The sequence below is a fragment of the Orcinus orca genome, chromosome 2, assembly GCF_937001465.1.
Source record: "Orcinus orca chromosome 2, mOrcOrc1.1, whole genome shotgun sequence".
Lineage (NCBI taxonomy): Eukaryota > Metazoa > Chordata > Mammalia > Artiodactyla > Delphinidae > Orcinus > Orcinus orca.
The window spans coordinates 170,262,316-170,282,750 of record NC_064560.1 but is presented as its reverse complement, the minus strand read 5'-3'; the positions used below and the strand labels follow the sequence as shown (position 1 = coordinate 170,282,750).

General features: G+C 40.6%; 1 long non-coding RNA gene across 1 annotated transcript in view; it reads left to right on the top strand.

Annotated features, from left to right (window-relative positions):
• Positions 1-20,435, top strand: part of LOC125963557 (uncharacterized) — a 150,630-nt gene that overhangs the window by 47,662 nt on the left and 82,533 nt on the right. The window lies entirely within an intron of this gene.

Sequence of the window (20,435 nt, the reverse complement as noted above, 5' to 3'; positions counted from 1 at the left end):
TCTTGTAGAGCAGGTCTAGTGGTTAAACTTCCTCAGCTTTAGTTTATCTGGGAAAGTCTTAATTTCTCCTTAATTTTTGAGGGGCAGTTTTAATGAGTATGATATTCTTGGTTGCCAGATTTTTTTTTTCTTTCAGTACTTTGAGTATATGATGCCACTCTGTTCTGGCCTGCAAAGTGTCCACTGTGAAATCCACTAGTAATCTTAAGGAAGCGCTCTTGTATGTTATAAATCATCTTCGGTTGCTGCTTTCAAGATTCTCTCTTTATCTTTGACTTCAATTTGCTTGTAATTTATCTCAGTGTGGTTTTTTGGGATTTATCCTAGCTGAATTCTTTCAGCTCCTTGAATCTGTATGTCCATTTATGTCCTCAGATTTGGGAAGTTTTGCCATTATTTATTCAAGTAAGATTTCAGCCCATTTCTCTCTCTTATTCTGTGAATCCCTAGTATGTATATTAGTCCTCTAGATAGTGTCCAATAAGTACCTTACGTTCTCTTTGCTTTTCTTCATTCTTTTTCTTTTCTTTTTGTGCCTCTGACTCAGTGATTTCAAATGACTTATCTTCAAGCTCCCTGATTCTTTCTTTTTCCTTATCAAGTCTAATGTTGAACTTCTCTGATGAATTTTTCCATATGTTTGTTTTTTTGAGCTCCAGAATTTCTGTTTGGTTCTTTTTTATAGTTTCTATCTCTTTCTTGATATTCTCACATTGCTTATGCATCATTTTCCTGATTTCATTTAGTTTTCTATTTGTGTTCTCTTTTATCTCATTGAGCATCTTTATGACAGTTAAATTCCTCACCACACAGCTCATAGTTCTGTGTTTCTTTAGAGTCAGTTTCTGGAGTTTTATTTTGGTCCCTTAATTGGCCCATGTTTCCAATGTTCTTTGTGTGCCTTATAATATTTAGCTAGGATTGGGGATTTGAAAAAATAATCACCTCTCCCAGTCTTTGTGGGCTCACCAATCAGCTCAACTGCAAGTTCTAGGGCATCTCAAACTTTTTCTGATCTATTGCTCCCCCTGGTGTCTACCTGTGGTCTGCAGCTCTAACATGCTTCTTGCCTCTGTTTTCAGAGTTTCCAAACTCTGGTACAAGTCGGGCAAGATAGAAATCTTTCCCTCAGGCACCCCCCCAGACAAGCTAGAATGCTGGACACATGGTCCACTCTTTTGTTTCCATATTAAGAGGGAGCTCTGGTCTGAGAGATTTCCTCCCAGTTGCTCAGCACTATGCTGCACAGAGGAAGGGCAGGCATGGGTTTGCGAAATGCTGCAAATTTACCTACCCCTGTTGTTGGAAGGTCTTCTTGGTTTTACAATGACCTGGCTGCTGTGGCTTCTTGACTGGTCTCTAAAGTTCTCACAGAGGTAGTCTAGTCCATGTATTGTTAACTTGGTGTCTCCATGGGGAAGGAGGGCCTGAAGATTCTTAGTCCACCATCATGCTGACATCACTCTCTCCCCCCATAGCCTTTTTTTTTTTTTTTTTTTTGCGGTACGCGGCGTCTCACTGTTGTGGCCTCTCCCGTTGCGGAGCACAGGCTCCGGACGTGCAGGCTCAGCGGCCACGGCTCATGGGCCCAGCCGCTCCACGGCATGTGGGATCTTACCGGACCGGGGCACGAACCCGTGTCCCCTGCATCGGCAGGCGGACTCTCAACCACTGCACCACCAGGGAAGCCCCCCCCCCCATAGCCTTTTAATCAATATTTTTTCTACTCAAATCACTCAAATTTGAGTACCTGACTGGTACAATATTGTTGCCCTGGTTTTGTGATTTTGGAACTGGGAAACCATCAAGGTCTGATGAATGAATGGAACATTTCAAGCCAAGGAAGAGAGCTTTTCCTGAGCAGGTAACTGTTCTTATGCAACTCAAATCACACTATTTACCATCACAAATGTTTGGATTTTATGGAACTGTCTGTTGCCTTGTGACCACCACCTGTGAAGTGTGAGCTTGTAAGGAGCTGTTGAAGATGACCAAATTTTCTTTCCCTTCTCTTGTACTCAAGATCTCTTCAGATCTGCAGAATTGCATCTAAACTCTTGCAGATTCTGCTGCTGTGGCAACAATCTGTCACCAGCCAAGCTTATCATTATTTATTTCCTTTCCTTACACTGTGCCTCAGCCCTCCCACTCACAGACTGCAAAGGCTTTGTCAGTAAATTCAGAGCTGAGGTGTAGGCCTGCGAGGGAGGTATTTGGTTGTAAAGGTTGGTAGGGCAGAGGAAAAGAATTAGGATGAACAATGAAGCTTCATTTATACTTCTGTTTCTTACATGTACCAGGTAATCTTATACTGGGGTTGTAAAATATCTGACCTATTAAGACCAGAAACCCAGGGCTCTCTGAACTTTCTCGATAAATCAAAGTTCAGGCTCACTGGTGGGATTTAAGGAGGCTGCTTATGGCTAATATTAAGAGAGAAACATGTGAAAGCATATATTACACCACATAGAGAAAGTTTATTAACAATTCCCCTTTTTTTCTTTTCCTCTTTCCTTTTCCTCTCCTTCCAATTTTTCTTTACTTCTATTTTCCAGCAACCAAGTTGTACTGTAGCTGATAGATTTATCTATATTCACCAAGTACTCTTTTGTGCTGAAAAGGTAAGGTACTATTGTTTTGAGTTGGCTATGTGGGAGAAGAGGCAAGGTCTAGTGAAGAATTAAGAATCAGAATGGATAGACCCGAATGTGGGGCTGGAAGAGCAGTACAAAGGTATTATGAGGGCTATCATGATATGAGTTGAGGACTATCGGACGGCTAGGGAGCAAGTTCAAAATAGCAAGCCAAGGGTTCATTTCCAAGTCTTGCACATTAGCTTGAAGACTTTGGGTAGCACAATGCTCAGGATTTTTTTGAAAAAAGTCTTATAAAAGTATAGCTGCCTATTGTACCAATCCTCTTTCAGTTAAAAGAAAAAGCCAGAGAAAGATGAAGTGTTGTTTTATCTGGGCTCTGGAGTTCCTCCTGAGCCCTGAGAAGGTAGTCCTGCCAGCCTCGTGTTTCTGGAGCCAAAAGAAGAGCCAAGTAGAAGATTTGCTTTGTGAAGCAGAGACTCCTGCTGGCAAAGGTGACTTCTGCTGTCTGGGGAGGCACTCGGCTCTCCCAAGCTGTGGAGTGGGAAGCCAAGAATCAGCCCTTTCCCTGTACCTTCAGGACTGAAAATTAAACCCCTTGGCCTCAGCTTGGTCTTGGGCCAACCTGTGACAGGCTCTACCTGCTTCTTCTTCCTTAGCTACTTATAGTGTTTAAGCTAGACAAAAACTTGTTAAACAAGATAAACTCAACACAACCATTCAAAACCCATAATTTTAATGATGTAACTTATGTGAAATCAAATGTGATAAGGCTCCATGGTACAGGAACAAATCACTGAATCATTGAATAGGTGGCAGCGGGGGTTAGGTAGTGGGAGAGGGACCTCAGAGGCTACCCTGACCGAACTGTAGTGATTACAGTGAGGACTTTGAAGCCAGCTTTTGTGTTCAAATCCTGGCTTTGTCGTTGATCACTTGGGTGCATTCAGCAAGTGACAACTTCTCTAGGCTTCAGAGTCCCCATCTTAAGATTGGAGACAATAGTACTTTATAAAACTGCTGAGAGGATTAAATGCCAAAATTCCTGTCAAGTGTTTCATTGAGTTTCTAGGGCATAATAAATGCTTGATACATGTTAGTTATTTTTGTGGTAGTTATTGTCACCATCAAGACTGAGATAATAGATAGAAAATGGTAGCCAGCATAGCTAAAGAATGTGGGCTCCATGACCTTGGGAAACCTCTCTAAACCCCAGTATTCTCTCTATGGTCATTGTGGGGTTTACATGAAAAAAAAGCGTTGTCTGTAATTAGCTCAATATCTGAGCAACTGAGATATGAACTGAAATATAGAGAAGTTTGGTGCCAAACTAGAAAACCATCTCAGTGCTTTCTAAAAATGGGGGGATGTAGAGGAGTTTGGAGTTGAAACAAGCTCACTAAAGTTTGAATTCAAAGGTCTAATATGTTTTTTAAACAATAGAGGCCAACCTAACTTACATTCAGGCAAGGGATATCATCATTCTAGTTTAGGCTTAGGAGAACACCTAAGTTTTTGCAATGATGAATTTGGATTAGAAGAGGGAGTTATGAGACTGACAGCTATAAAGGGTGTTTAGGCATTACCCTGTTCCAAACACTTAAAAAATCAATTATTGTTTGTGTTGTTTCTAGAAAACCATGTGACTTCATTACCACCCTCTTTGAGTCACCTGTCTCAGATGTAGCCCAGGTAACTGCCTGGAATGAAAATGATCTAGAATAGTTTAACAGATAGGATCTGCTTCTTAACAAATACCAGGGTTTTTTTGTTTCTTGTTTTTCATGCTGGATCTTAGTTCCCTGACCAGGGATCAAACCTGCGCCCCCTGCAGTGGAAACACAGAGTCTTAACCACTGGATCACCAGGGAAGTCCCAAACACAAGGTTTTGAGAGGTCTTTATTCAACAAGTAAGGGCAGGAAGCCAGAATAGAATATTAAATCAACTCATGCTCATGATGGGACAATAAAAGTATCCATCATACCTGTTTCCTTTAATATTTTTGACACAGCCCCAGCATTCCACTATATACTCAATGGCTGCCAGAGCTCCTACGTTTACATATGGGATTTATGGATTTTACTTGGTTTTATCTGCCCAGTAGACATAGTCACTTGGATAATTCAGTGGCACGTGAAATACAACGAAAACAAAACCCACCTATTCTACTCCTTTCTCCAAACTGCTTTCCCTCCTTTCCTATTTCAGTAAATCATTCACCCAACTGCCAAGCTAGCTATCTTGAATTTTGCCTTGCCTCACCCTGGGTTCTTCATCAATTCCTATCAATTCCACCTCTTACACATTTATCATTTTAGTTCATTTCTTACTGTTACTTCTTTAGTGGAGGTCATCTTCTTTTCAGGCTTAGATTATAGTAACCAATTTCTAAGTTCAAGTCTGACCTTGTCACTCGGTTCCTTAGAACCTTTCTTTAGTATCCTACTGCTCTCAATTCCTCGATGTAGTTTACAGTGATCTTGCCCCTGAGTTCTGCTCTAGGTTTGTCTCCCCCAATCTTCATATATTCTATGCTCCAGTCATTCTGAACATTCACTTTCTTGTTCTCTCTTGCCTCTTGGCTTTGCTTCATGCTCTTCCTTCTGCCTTGTAATTTTTCTTTCTTTCTTTTTCTGGCCGCACTGCGTGGCTTGTGGGATCTTAGTTCCCTGACCAGGGATTGATCCCCAGGCCCTCGGCAGTGAAAGCGCAGAGTCCTAACCACTGGACTGCCAGGGAATTCCCTGCCTTGCATTTTCTTACCTCTCCTGTTCAGTTGGTAAACTCCTATTCTTCTTTCATGTGTCTGCTTAGACATGCTTTCTTCCAGGAAGTCTTCCCTATCTCCCTCCTGTGGGTTTTTTTTGGTTTTTTTTTTTTTTTTGCGGTACGCAGGCCTCTCACTGTTGTGGCCTCTCCCGTTGCGGAGCACAGGCTCCGGACGCGCAGGCTTAGCGGCCATGGCTCACGGGCCCAGCCGCCCCACGGCATGTGGGATCTTCCCGGACCGGGGCACGAACCCGTGTCCCCTGCATTGGCAGACGGACTCTCAACCACTGAGCCACCAAGGAAGCCCCCTCCTGTGTTTTGTATCCTCTTTTTATGCTCTCAGATTGCTCTGCTTCCTCCATCATAGCTCCAATTATAATGTAGTTTAATTCTCAGATTTTTTTGTCCATATCTCTCACTAGACTGAAATATTGAGACCATGTCTATCTTATTCACTGTTATTTCTCTGTCATCTAGCACAGTGGCTGGCACAGGAGTTTACATTCTAACTGTTTTTTGAATGAATTTTGAATAATAACACAAAAATATTCTTTTTTTTATTATTGCAGCTCTCTTAAGGTAAAATCAGCCATACTTAGAGATATCAACATGTAATCAGAAATTGAAAGATCCTGAAGTTCTCTCTTGATCCGCATCTCCTACAAGTCCATCACTGGGACTTGCCATCCCATCACATGCTCAGTCCAGTGCAGGTAGCCTGTAGAAAGAAAGAGTGAGCCAATTGCTTGATGCAGGACTGCTGAAATGCTGACTATGGTAATAGCTTGAGATGTCAAAAGTTTCCATCCCTTACAGATTCAAGAACCTATAAACTCATTGGCTTCTTATTGAAATATTTAGAAATGACATATGACACACTATGTTTGCATTGAACAACCAACAAATATTCATTGAGCATCTACTATGTGCTGGATCCTATTCTAAACATCAGACAAAAATCCTTTGAGAAGCTTTCATTCTTGTGGTTTACTTAATCCTCTGACAAACCAAACCTGCTAAACCCCTCATTACTAATCATAATGTAACATCTGTGAGAAAGACTTTGTTAGACGTGTGTGTGTGTGTGTGTGTGTGTGTGTGTGTGTGTGTATAAATTTTTTTTTTGCTGTGTTGGGTCTTCGTTGCTGCATGCGGGCTTTCTCCAGTTGTGGCGAGCGGGGGCTACTCTTTGCTGCTGTGCACCAGCTTCTCATTGTGGTGGCTTCTCTTGTTGCAGAGCACGGGATCTAGGCACATGGGCTTCAGCAGTTGCAGCACGTGGGCTCAGTAGTTGTGGCTTGTGGGCTCTAGAGCGCAGGCTCAGTAGTTGTGGTGCATGGGCTTAGTTGCTCCGTGGCATGTGGGATCTTCCTGGACCAGGGCATGAACCCGTGTCCCCTGCATCGGCAGGCAGATTCTTAACCACTGTGCCACCATGGAAGTCCCCATTCTTTTTTTTTTTAACTGAAGTATAGTTGCTGTACAATATTATATGTTACAGGTATATGATATAATGATTCACGATTTTTAAAGGTTATACTCCATTTATAGTTATTATAAAATATTGGTTATATTCCCCATGTTGTACAATATATCCTTATATCTTATTTTATATCGAATAATTTGTACCTCTTACTCTCCTACCCTTATATTGCCCCTTCCCCCTTCCCTCTCCCCACTGGTAACCACTAGTTTGTTCTCTATATCTGTGAGTCTGCTACTTTTTTGTTAGATTCACAGGTTGGTTGTATTTTTTGGATTCCACATGTAAGTGATGTCATACAGTGCTTGTCTTTCTCTGTCTGGCTTATTTCACTTAGCATAATGCCCTCCAACTCCATCCATGTTGCTGCAGCATTCTTAAATATATATGAAAAAACTGAACATATTTGTACAGTTTTTTATATTATCATGTGGCAATATGTCTTAAAGAAATAGCATATCATACCTGATACATTGCATGCCAGGTAACACAACACACAGATGCATGGTATTAAAAGGTACATTATTGGCAACATTTACTAAATATTCTTATGTTGATGGATATGGCTTCTGTGATAATGGCTGGTTCATCTATTTTGTCGTAATATCCATATACATTTGTGATATTAGCTAATGTTAGTTGCATATTCATTACAACACTCTACAGATTCATCCCCTATGGTTCTGTCACTGAAAGGATGGATTCATCTGGGAGGTCACTTTCTGCAGTCAACTTTAGTTACAGCAACCAAGAAGTCTCAACGAGCTTCTGTTGGTGCTCTTTAATACACCAAGTCAGACCCTTGTGAAATGCTGAGTGGGATGAATGCTATGATGCATCACCCAGACACCCCTTCAGGAGTGAAGAGCTTATGCTCAGCTGTTGGGACAACTCTGAAGTGCTATCCCAGTGCTAGAGCTTCTCTTGAGGCTGGCTAAACCCATTGTCAGGCTTGCATCAGAGCTCAACCTTTCCCTCGGCAGACTCCTGTTTCCCTCCCAGCTTTTCCACGGAAGTTGATTCCCAAGCCATGCTTGCTAAACACCTCAGAGTCTGTCTCCCTGAGAGCTTACTCTGTGACACTGAGTTAGAGAGTTAAGTGCTCAAGGACCCTCTAGCCATCTCAAGCAACCTAGTTTTTAGGAGATGGTTTCTGATCCCTATAAGGTGTGTGCCTCCCCCAAACCCTTTTCTCAGCCCCTCAGAGACCAGGTTCTGGGCAGCAAACCTAATTCCAGACTCTACCTATTGGTAGAGATGAGACCCAGAAGACATTGCCTGGCTTGGGTAGGATTAACCCAGGAACTGTTCAGGCTAAGTGAGGATGCACTGTCATCACGGATGTTTGAACTGGGAATACAAAGATTTAAAATGAAATTCATTTTGTTGGTCCAAGGCAGCGTTTCTCAATTTTTTTTTCATTATTGAGCCCTTAAGGAGCCTTTCTAGAGGCTTTCCTCTAATTGCCATCCTTCCCCATGACTTTTTAAGGAGGGAAGGTGTTTTTTTAAAACAGTTTTATTGAGATACAGTTCACATACCATAAAATTCACAATTTAAAGTGTACAAATCAATGACTTTTAGTATATTCACAGAGCTCTACAGTCATCACCACAATAATTTAAGAACATTTTAATCAACCCCCAAATAAACCCTGTACCCATTAATTATCACCCCAGGCCCCTACCTTCATTCCCCCCAGCCCCAGACAATCAATAATCCACTTTCTATTTCCATAGATCTGCCTTTCTGAACATTTCCTATGAAAGGAATTATATAATATGTGGTCATAGGACAGATACACTATACATGTATTTATGTACTGCATATATATCTGTGCTTTATATATAAAGAGAGTGAAATTTTTTTACACACCCCCAAGAACCAGTTTTCATTGCCCCACTGAGAACGCATGACCCTATGCGACACTTAGTTTCTACACAGAATTTTCCTAACCAGTTGCAGATATCAAAACTGTGAGTCATTTGTTGATAATACATGATTATCAAAATGAGGTCTTTGTGTAGTTGGTTTTAATTACTACCACCACCTTCAGAACTTGGCTACAAGTGAACTCTTCATGAGCTTAAATAGGAGTGGGTACACTTTTTCTGACTCAACCCAAATATGCCTTTATAAATGGAAGAACCTGATCCTTAGAAGTAGCAATCTGTACTCCATCTTTTACCTGCATCTGCCTTTGAATGGATACCTGGAGATGTCACTAGGGTGAGCATATAAGTCAAAATTACTTAACAGGGTAGGTACTTAATATATTTTTTTACTCATTGGTGGATGAACCATGCATTAGAAACCCTGGGTTGTACTTCCAATCCTGCTACTAACTAGTTGTGCAAGTCACTTCTCCTTCCTGTGCCCTAACTTACTTATTTGCAAAGTGAGGAAAATGGGCCTCATGACATCTAAGACTTTTTCTCATTCAAACATTCTATGGTTAATACTAATTTCTTCTGTTTTAAAGCTACAAATAGCCCTTGAAACTTTTGTAGGATTTTTTATATCAGATAAATAAAATGGAATAATAGTGCCATTATTCTCCTTTGGCCAGTTAATTTTCACTGAACAATTCAAGAAAAAAAAATATTTATCAACTAATTACTAGGTGCTGGACATTGAACAAAACTAATATCATTTCTTCCCTCCTGGAACTTAGAATCTGTTGGAGAGAACACGGGGTGGGGGGAGGGGAGTGAACAAACAAACGAAGATATTTACAAGCAGTGATAGATGCCATAAAATAAAACAGACAAACCCAGTGAGAGCTCATATGAATTAAAGGGAGAGGGAGGCTGCCCTTACATGGGGCAAGCATGGAGGATACAGTCAAGCAGAGACCTGATAGGAAGTTTTAATTCACTCAACACTCAACAAATAACTATTGAGCTCTTCCTGTGGGCCAGGCACTACTCTTGGTGTTAGAAATAGAGCAGTGGAAAAAACCCAAAGTCCTGGCCTCAAGGAGCTTGCATTCTGGAAGTGAAAAGGGGGCAGAGGTGGTCTACAGTCTGTGAGTGTGTGGGAGTGGTGGGTGGGATGGAGTTACATCTCAGGCCAAGGAACTAGCTGGTGGGAAGATCCTGCAGAGGTCAGCTGGGTATTCCAGGAACCAAAATCAGGCCAATGTGGCGGGAGCATAGCAAGTGTAGTGAAACTTGGTTGGAGAGGTGAACTGGAGCTAGATCATAAGCAGTTTCACAGGCCATGAAAATGAGATAAAAAGGTTAAATGAATATGGCTTACAGAAAGAACCTAGCATGAATTGGAACTGAAGCCACTAACTCTAGGTTTAAAATTACTTTGCTGTGTAGTAATTTAGCTAATGATTGAGCCCCACATCCATACCGCAATGAGCCATATTCTTAAATCTGGAAATGCAAGAACTTCTGCAGTGTATGTGTATTGTTTACCCACAGGGCTGCTATGATACCAGTTACTTGGCAGGGTCATGGCAGTGGTGAATATGTGTGCATCCCTGGGATGGGGAGATGGGGCTATAGCTTGTCTGGATCCTTAAAGGTCAGTGATCCACAACCCATAAAAGAAGAGGTCTAATCAAAGGATTTGGGCCAATAGAGATCTACAGCAGCACCAAGAAACATATTTGATCATTTATTCATTTACTAATGCCACGCTGGACACACTGAAAGCTTATGACCACAGGAGTTGCCCCAAAGAAGACAGAGACAATTTGACTATTACAATATAAATGTGATAAGTATTGTGACAGAGAAGTGCTGTGGAAGCTATGGGAACATTTAAGAGAGCTACCTAACTCACAGTGGTGATGGGGAGGGTCTGGGAAGAATTCCAACACAACTAACTCGAGTTGCCTCAACTAAGTTTTGAAGGACTTCTAGGAGTTGGCTGGGTAAAGAAAGGGAAGGTTATTCTAGGTAGAGAGAACTCCATGAGTAGAAGGATCAAGATGAGAGAGATTAGAGTGCATGGCTAGGGGCAAAAGGAGGGAGATGAGGTTGGAGAGGAGAACAGAGGTCAGGTCACAAAGGGCATTGTAATCCATGTCAAGGAGTTTGGACTTCATCCTGAGGACAATGGAAAACCAGTTTATAATTTTAAGCAGGGGAGGGACCTACTATAACTTCAATAATGAATAATAATAGTTAGCACTCATTGGTTTCTTACAGTGTGCCAGGCGCTCTTTTGAGGATTGTCACGTAGGACTCACTCTCTTTTCTAGAATCCTTTGAATTAAGAACTGTTATTAGCACCATTTTGTAAACGAGGAAGCTGAGGCACAGTTAATGTAGGAACTTTTCCCAGGGTGGTTCAACTAGTAAGTGGCTGAACTAGAATCCCAAACCAGACTGTTGGCTCCACAGAGAAGCACTTAACTACTGTGCTACCTATGTAATTCCTTGTCACCCGAAGTGTGGTTCCTGGGCCTGCAGCAGAAGCATTATCTGGAAGCAAATCTCAGACCTCACCCCAGACCTACCAAGTCAGAGACTGAATTTTAACAAGTTTCCCCAGGTGATTCGCAGGCGCATTAATGATTGAAAAGCACTGGCCTAACGCCCATGAGAGAACTGGGTCAGAGGTGATGAACTGGAAGATAAATATCCCATCGAAGGAGGAATACTGTTTTAGTTCCAGTTGATTGTCGAATGTCAAAATGCAAAGAGCACCGCCACCCCTTCTGCAAGTTCATTTTTCATGTTTGGATGGCAAGGAAAGGATGAAGATTTTTTAAAAAATATTGTGTGGGGCCTCACTGTGTTGGCTAACAAAAGATGCTTGTAAGTGGCGTGTGCTGTAGCAGCTGCCGGTGTAAAATCTCTGGCCCACATTTTAGTGATTTAGAGAGCAGGGAGAACCTTCTGTTCCCTTGGGTCATTTATTTAGTCGCTTTTTATTGTCACTAGGATGACAAATAGTTGAGGGTAATGATCAGGGAATAGGTCTAGGGGCAAGGGGCCAAGGAATGCCCTCCACCTGTGTTTCACCTGGAGTTTTGAGAATTGCCTGTTCTAGGTGGCTCTTATGTTGTCCATTCAAGTTCTCCAGGATAATGCATTGGGGTTTGGAGCCAAAGTCATAGGTTGGTAATGAAAAGCAATTATTTTCATGGTATGTGTGAGATCTTACGGTTAAAGTTGAAGACAACTTGTGAAGAATATGGGGGCTCAGGATCTTGGCCATCTGACCTTGTCTTTTCGGAGGGTAATCAATATACATATGTTTGGGAAGCACTTCTGCAAGATATCCTGGGGGATAACTGTAAAGTGTTAGAGCCTTACAACGTATGATGTAAAAATAAGTGTCTTTAGTAAGGCTGCTCTATTCTCTCACTGTCAAGAAAGCCAAAGTAAGAAGTATAGATTTTTCTTTTGCAGACTTGTAGGGAGCCATGAGAAGTTTTAAATGGTGGAATATATATAATTGTATTTTAGAAATATCACTCTGATGGGAATACGAAGAATGAACTGCCAAGGGTAGAGATTGAAGATCAATAAGAATATTTTAGTGGTCCAAAAGAGAGATGATGAGGTCATGAACAAAGTCATTGGCAGGGCTACAGAGGAAAGATGAATTCTCTTTGCTTCAAACATTGCCCAGGCACATAAGACTCTAGTCCACAGCTTTCCCTTGACCTCTAGCTCTTATTCCAATTGCCTTCTGGATCGCACAGTTTTATATGTTCTATAGTCATCTCAAGCTTAATATGTTCAAAACTCCCCTTCTCCTCTTTTATTCCCTGTCTCAGTGAATGATATCAAACCATTCACCCAAGCCAAATAACTAGGAATCACCCTGGACTTTTCTCACTCCCACATCTATTCAGTTACTAAGTTCTTTAAATTCTACTTTCTTGATGCCCATCGCATCCATTCCTTCCTCTTCATTCCATTGCTATTTTCCCTACTCACGCCCATATTCTTTTTCACTTACACCATAGGCAATAGTCTCTCCAGTCACTTATACCCTTCAAACTGTCTCATACAATTGCCAGATTGCGGTTTCTAAAATGAAAATCTTACCTTATTATTACTCTAAGTAAAAAAATTCTCCAATGGTGCCCGAATTGCCTACAGAATAAAGCCCGAATTACTTATCATGGACTACGAGCCCTCCAATTACTGGGCTTCACTTTGCCTCTTACTGTTTCTTATACTCACTCATCTCACTCATTATCCACCTTATCCAGACATAGGGAAATGTTTGCAATACTTTGAATATTCCAGGATGCTTCATTTCTAAATATTTCTGTTTCACTTCCTTTTTCCTCCGTACTCCTCTCTTTCCTCCCCTCCCTACCTCATCTGGAAAAAACCCTTCATCTTTCATGTCAGCTCAAATGTCATACAAAACCTTTGCTGAAAACTCCACCCCATTGTTCCCCTTATTTCCTGGGTAGAATTTCTTAATCCTTAGAATGTAATAATGGTATAATAATAAATATTCATAATAATTATTTATTGAATAAGTGAAAGATGGGTGTGTGCTCTTTCCCTAGTTCGTTAGTAGAAGAGTTTGGTTATTTGTTTTTAATATTACATCACTGTCTAGGAGAGCTTATTCATTCCCGTGGGCTTCAGTTACCAACTCTACATAACTGACTTCCGAAGAAGCTCTGGTTCTATGTCTTTTAAGGCTTATCAGATAGTCCAGTGGGAAAAATAAACCAGAGGCAGAGACAGTAATCCAAAGTCTGTTATAATAACCTAAGTGAGAGGCAGTGAGAATGGAAATTAGGGGAAAAATTTAAGAGCCGTCGGAGAAATGAGTTGCCTCCAGGTCAGATGAGGAGATTCCTGCCACTGCTCTGAAATTACACAGCATGCGCTGATGTCTACTTCCCAAATGGTGAAGGCTGACACAATGAGTGTTCACTGGCCTGAGAAGGTCAAGTATTTTCAGAGCACCACTCCTTCTCTCTTCCCTTCTCTTCTCAAACTCCAATGTACAGATTGCTGAGAAATCAGCAAAGTTGGGAAGCAAGAGGGAAAATCCCAGTTTCTCCTTTCCCTACCCAAGCCCCGGGCCTAACCTTTGTACTTGGGCTTCTCAGATATAACATATAAAATCAAGACTGCCAACTACCCTTAGCAGTTGCATAACATTAGACCAAAAATTTTCCTTTATTCTCTCTATTCACAGTTTATGGCTTTTAGCAGATTGGCATATGCTGGACACGTGAACCCATTTCAACTTATTATCAGATCTGGATTCACATTGAGTAGTGTGGCTCCAGGACAAAATCCTATGTGTGGTCAGGTTTGACCACAGGGAATTACAGGACTTTGGTAATTGCCTGGCAGGCCTCATGGGGGAAGCTGCCCTCCCCACATCGTACTTGTGCATTGTAGTTTTCTGGAGGGAGTTGCAGTCAGTGACTCAGGCCTTCTTGGGCAAGCCATGCTCATATGCATATCTTCATTTCCAGCCCGGGCACCTCCATTTGGAAGTCTTTTTACCCGGGGCTTTGGCTGAGACATTTTCCAAGCCCCTCCACCAGGACCTCATTATCAGGGAGGTGATGAGGCCGTTTTTCTCACTTTGACTCAGTACTTTTCACACCTAGCCCTTTCCCCTCTTCCTTCCTGTAGACACACAGGTCTGTAAAAGAGCAGGAGCTTTTTGTTCAGGGCTCCTTGCCAGGGAGATGATATCTCCCATCTGTGCTTCCATTGATCCTTGCCTGGGGCCATTCCATGGAGGAAAATGCAACACTAGGGAGCCAATGCCTTTCGCTTCTGCCTCTTGCTTGCACTGTCGCAGTAAATGAATAAAGAGGTTTGATTATTGCTTTCATTTTGGCTTGTTATCCTAATTGAACACCTCAACATCTGGCAGCTTGGCACAGACCTGCCTGGTTTCTCTGTCCTTTAAATAGGTATAAGAATATCCTATCCTAACCCCATTCTGTTAAGGGTGCTGGGCTCTTGAAACAAGAGTTTTTTCTTATACATTCCATATATTCTATTTTTACTTTTCACTCTAGCAAGATTCAAATATTTCGAGAAAAGGAGAATGGATAATTCAGATGCACGTGAGACTACACTGGATAGGATACTGAAACCTCTTTAAAAAAAACAAATATTCTCGCTTGGCCTACAGAATAATGTAACTAATTTTGGCCAGATGGAGCATGATTATGAATTAGCTACATGTAGATGAGATTGGAGACATAAACAATGACCCGCTGCATAGCTTTAAATTATACAGACGAGGCTCTTTGCCCATGGTGGTTTAATTATACTTCTTCATTCAGGAAGCCTAATGAATTTTATAATTACCTTTTCCTCTGAAGTCTGCAAGTGATAATTCCCCATCTGGACTGGTAAAGAAGAACCCACATCAGGAAATATTATTGATGTGTGGAAAAACTCAGGACTGCACTTTTTTGCTGACCATTCCCATTTTTACGCATACTCAACAGCTGATTGAAGTGCTTGCATCTGGGAGGAGGAGAGCAAATTTCTTTTACCTCTCCAAGGTCTATATCTCCACTACTTTGGGAGTTCCTGCCTTAGATTGGTCCATCATCGGTTCTTGTCTGGGTTGTTAGGAGCTATTCCTTAGTAATCATCGAATTCAGCCTCCACACTGACATCTGAGTTTCCATGATCAAATAACAATCTCCATTGACTAGCCGATGCCTTTAGGATCAAGTCAAAACTCTTAAGCAAATAAGATCTGAAACAAATGGGGCACAAGGGTCTTATCTTTCAACATCATCTTCCAGCATCATCACATTGTTTGCTCAATGCACAATATACCTGCTCTCTTTTGAACAAAATCCCTTCCACATCTGAATTTGCATTAGCTATTCCCCCAGCCAAAGTGCCCATTGCCTTTTGTCTTCTAGGAAAAAAAAATCATACTCATCTTTTCATACAAGTTCAAATTTCGGTTTTTGTGTTCAATATGTAAAAAGCAGAACAGAAAAATGGGAAAGAGTAAGGGGACTGGAGACTTGGGCTCCACCACTGATCACTGTAACCTCAAGTGACTTGTTTAACTTCCCTCAGCTTCTGTTTCCTCATATGTAAGGTAGCAACTTTTTCCTTCCACCTTTACTGAAGTATGATTGACAAATAAAAATTGTATATATTTAGGTTGTACAATGTGGTGATACATATACACTGTGAAATGAATACCACAGTCAAGTTAAGTAACACATCCATCACCTCACATAGTTACCATTTTGGGGGGGGGTGTATGGTGAGAACACGAGATCTACTCTATTACCAAATTTCAAGTATACAGTACAGTATCAGTAACTATAATCACCATGAGAGTCCCAGAAGTTATTCATTTTTAACTGAAAGTTTATACCCTTTGACCAACATCTCCCCAGTTTTCCTCAGCTCCTGGCAACCACGATTCTACTGTCTGGTTCTATGAGTTGTAGATTTAATAGTAAGTAATACATGAGGTTGTTGGGATGATTAAGTGCAGCAATCTTTTAAAAGTGCTTAGCACTGTACCCGCCATATTGTAAGTACTTAATATGTAAATATTAACTATTATTCCTATTTTTGCTGACATTTTCTCCAACTTGATTGTATTTTAACTTTGTTATGTTTCAGCTTAACCAGCCTTTTATGCCTAGAATAATATTAATTTGGGTGAATTGAATGAGAAAGGTAATAGTCATTACCAACTCTAGTTCCTTTATTCCTTAGCATTTATCACAGCTGTATCTCATGGAATATGGTTGAACAAGTGATATTGAACTGCCATGTAACAGTGATACTTTTAAGTGTGATTCCACCAAGAACTTTTAAGCCAGGATCAAACTTTTCTATTTTGGGCATTCTTAGAGTCCAGTCAGGTATTTTTAATGCTTTGCATTCATAATAAACAACATTAACATAACCAAATAATTTCAACACTCTACCTTTGTAAAACTCTTTCTACCTATGTTTGCTATGTCTGAATGGAGAAAAATATTTTTACCGAATTTATACACACAAGTGTGATTTTTAAATACCACTTTGAACTTACTCTAATTTAAAATTTGACTTATTTCAATGTTAACTACGCATCAAAATTAAATTTATTTTCATTCTATATCAAAATGCCACAGATACATTGTGATTTTTAATCTAGCTTTTGAGATCCGACAAACTCTTTTATGTAAATATAAGTTTCTGGTAAGAAGGGTAATAAAATTTGCAGCACAAATTAATTATGAATTACTTATCTCATCTTTGAGTGTATACATGTGTACAACTATGTCTTATCATCTAAAAATACAAACTTAGGGGACTTCCCTGGTGGTCCAGCGGCTAAGAAACCACGCTCCCAATGCAGGGGCCCCAGGTTAGATCCCTGGTCAGGGAACTGGATCCCACATGTCGCAACCAAGAGCTCGCATGACACAACAAAAGATCCTGCATGTGTCAACTAAGACCTGGCACAGCCAAATAAATAAATAAATAAATATTTTTTAAAAATACAGACTTAAATGTCTTAAGCATAAAAGGATTTCCCCATTATTCCACAGCTCCCCATGAGCTCCCCATGAAATTTACAGTTGATTTGTCTTTTGTAAGCCTGTAATAGTAACATCTATTACATCACTTTTCAATTTGTATTACAATATTGGGTCACGGGGCCATTTTGTACTCACCCACCACTGACAGCTCAATAGATAAATACAAATGATTAGATGAATGATCACTGAGAAGACAGATTGTTTCTCTGAGTGATTTGTCCACAAATCAGACAGATATTTCCATGTTTGTATATAGCATGTTAAAAAACAAAGCCTTGAATGCTAGCATATGTATAATTTGGTTTTACATTTTACATGGGTATATGGCATATCCAAATAGTATATGCATTGATACTTTTCTTGCATATAACTTGGGAATAACTTTTGGCATGGACTGGAGACACAAGAAAAGACACTAATTACAAAGTCTATCATCTCATACATTTTTTCTGTTTTTAAGTTTTATTTGGCTGTTAGTGAATTTTTTATCTTGTTTTAATCCAGTTCTGTGAAATGACATTGAATGTTACAGTTGAGCACTCACAGGAAGGTAAAGAATTGGCTCACATTATATGTCAGGTTCACATAAAGCCATACTCACAAGGACAGATAGTCTGTGAAGCAAAGGGTCACTTTATCTGGCAGGAAATGGAACATGAACCCAGAAATTTTCCTTCTACCAATAAACATTTGGTAAATGTTCTTTATAAATACACTTTATACATGACCCTAAGAAAATAAAATTATTTTCTTAGGTCCACATATATGAAATTTAGAAATAAACTGTAAGGAAACTCAGCAGGAGATAATTATTGGAGAATACGAAGAGCATAATTACTAGGAAAGCAAGCTTGGTATCAGAGTTACCAGGCAACCAATCCCAAGGGAAAGTAACGTGAAAGTGGATTAGGAGATGGAGTCATCTAAATACCTGGGCAATTAGGTGTCTGAGAAGGAGTGAAAATGGACGTGTTATCATTTCATGGAATCTAAAGAAAATGTCCTAAGTCAGCAGAGAGAGGATAAAGAGAAGGGAACTATCTGCAAACACAGATTTTATTAACCATTTCCTGACTTTTCCCTGTACCTACTCCCCTCTAACGAAATCACATTCATCACTCATTGGCAGCATCTGCAAAATAATAAACTTAAAAAAAACCAGAATATAAACCTTTCCCCCCATTCTAATCTTGCTTACACATAGGCAGATTTTTCCAGGTAAATGTGTGTGTTCGTGTGTGTGTGCACGTGTACCCATGCACATTTGCTCTCCTGTATACTGAGCTGAGAGCGTGAGTGAAGGAAGGGAGAGAAGTTTCCAGGTAGAACCACTTCCAAGGGTTCAAAGACATAAACACCCTCTGCAGTTCTGGAATCTTCGATAAGCTCAGTATTGTAGGAGGGATTCAGAGTGTGAGTGGTGGTTTGTGGTTTGGAGATAAAGCTGAAAAGCAAGCTGAGGCCCGCTTACATTTCATTCTGTGGGCAGAAAATAGGGAGTCAGTAGAGATTTTAGAACAAGAAAACACTTTTCAAAGAAAAGTTTCCCTAGCAACAGTGCTCAGCAAGACAGAACCAGGGTTGAGATGAAAAGCACAGCAATGGTGACGCAGAGGAGGAGCCTGATACAAGGGAGGTGCCTGAGGAGAATGGACGAGATTTGGTGAAGTCAGGAAGAGAGGAGGCAAGGTTTCTCAGCTAAGATCAAGAATACAGGCAGGGGCTTCCCTGGTGGCGCAGTGGTTGAGAGTCCGCCTGCCGATGCAGGGGACACGGGTTCGTGCCCCGGTCAGGGAGGATCCCACATGCCACAGAGTGGCTGGGCCCGTGAGCCATGGCCGCTGAGCCTGCGCGTCCAGAGCCTGTGCTCCGCAATGGGAGAGGCCACAACAGTGAGAGGCCCGCGTACCGCCAAAAAAAAAAAAAAAAAAAAAAGAATACAGGCAGGAGTGAAAATCTTTCAGTGTGGGACGCAAAACAGCAAGTTGGAGCTGTCCAGAAGGCAGTTGCAAATATGTTCCTAGAACTTAGGAGAGAGATCTAGATTAGGCTACTTTGTAAACCGTGATAACATAGATGGAAATTGAAGCCACAGTGTGAACTGGATCATCTAGAGAGGAGAGTGAAAAGCAGGAAGATAGAAACAATGAGACATGGAACTAAGGATTAGAGAATTTGAGGGTAAAATAGAGGAAGAGAAGCCAATGTAAGAAGTAGAAAAGGAATGGTCTGAGAGGCAGCAGAAATGTTAGGAAGGTAATGCTATGGAGACCAGAAAAAGATAGTTTTGAGATGTTGGGGGTGTCTAATGCTTCCAGATTCTGTAACCAACACTCAAAGGATGCATTTCCTTCTTAAGCATACATGATCATATAAGGCATAAAGCAAACCCAAACAAATATCAAAGAATATTATTATAGAGAACATTATTATAGAGAACATGTTCTCTGAAAACAATTAAGTTAGATGCTAGCAACAAAAAGATAAATTTTAAAATGCCATAGATTTGGAAGTTAAAAAAATACATATAAGTAACTCATGTGTCAAAGAATAAACTGAATTAAAACTTAACACTGAACAAATGATAATAAAACACTATACTTCAAATCTTGAGGTATACAGTGAAAAGGTTTCTTCAAGGAAAATTTATAGCCTTACATGCTTATTGAAGAAATAAGTAGAGGCTGAAAATTAATGAACTAAATGTTCATCCCAAGAAATTAGGAAATGAACAACAGAATAAAGCCAAAGAAAGTAGAAGGAAGGAAAGAAAAAAAAATAAAAGCAGAAATAAGTGAAATAGAAAAAGATACCAAAAGAGAGAGAGAGAGAAGGAAAAGATACCACAGAGTGAGTTAATAAAGCTAAATGTTGTTCTTTAAAAAATACAATCCAGGGCTTCCCTGGTGGTGCAGTGGTTAAGAATCCGCCTGCCACTGCAGGGGACACAGGTTTGAGCCCTGGTCTGGGAAGATCCCACATGTCACAGAGCTACTAAGCCCATGTGCCATGACACTGAGCCTGTGTTCTAGAGCCCGTGAGCCACAACTACTGAAGCCTGCATGCATAGAGCCTGTGTTCTGCAACAAGAGAAGCAGTGA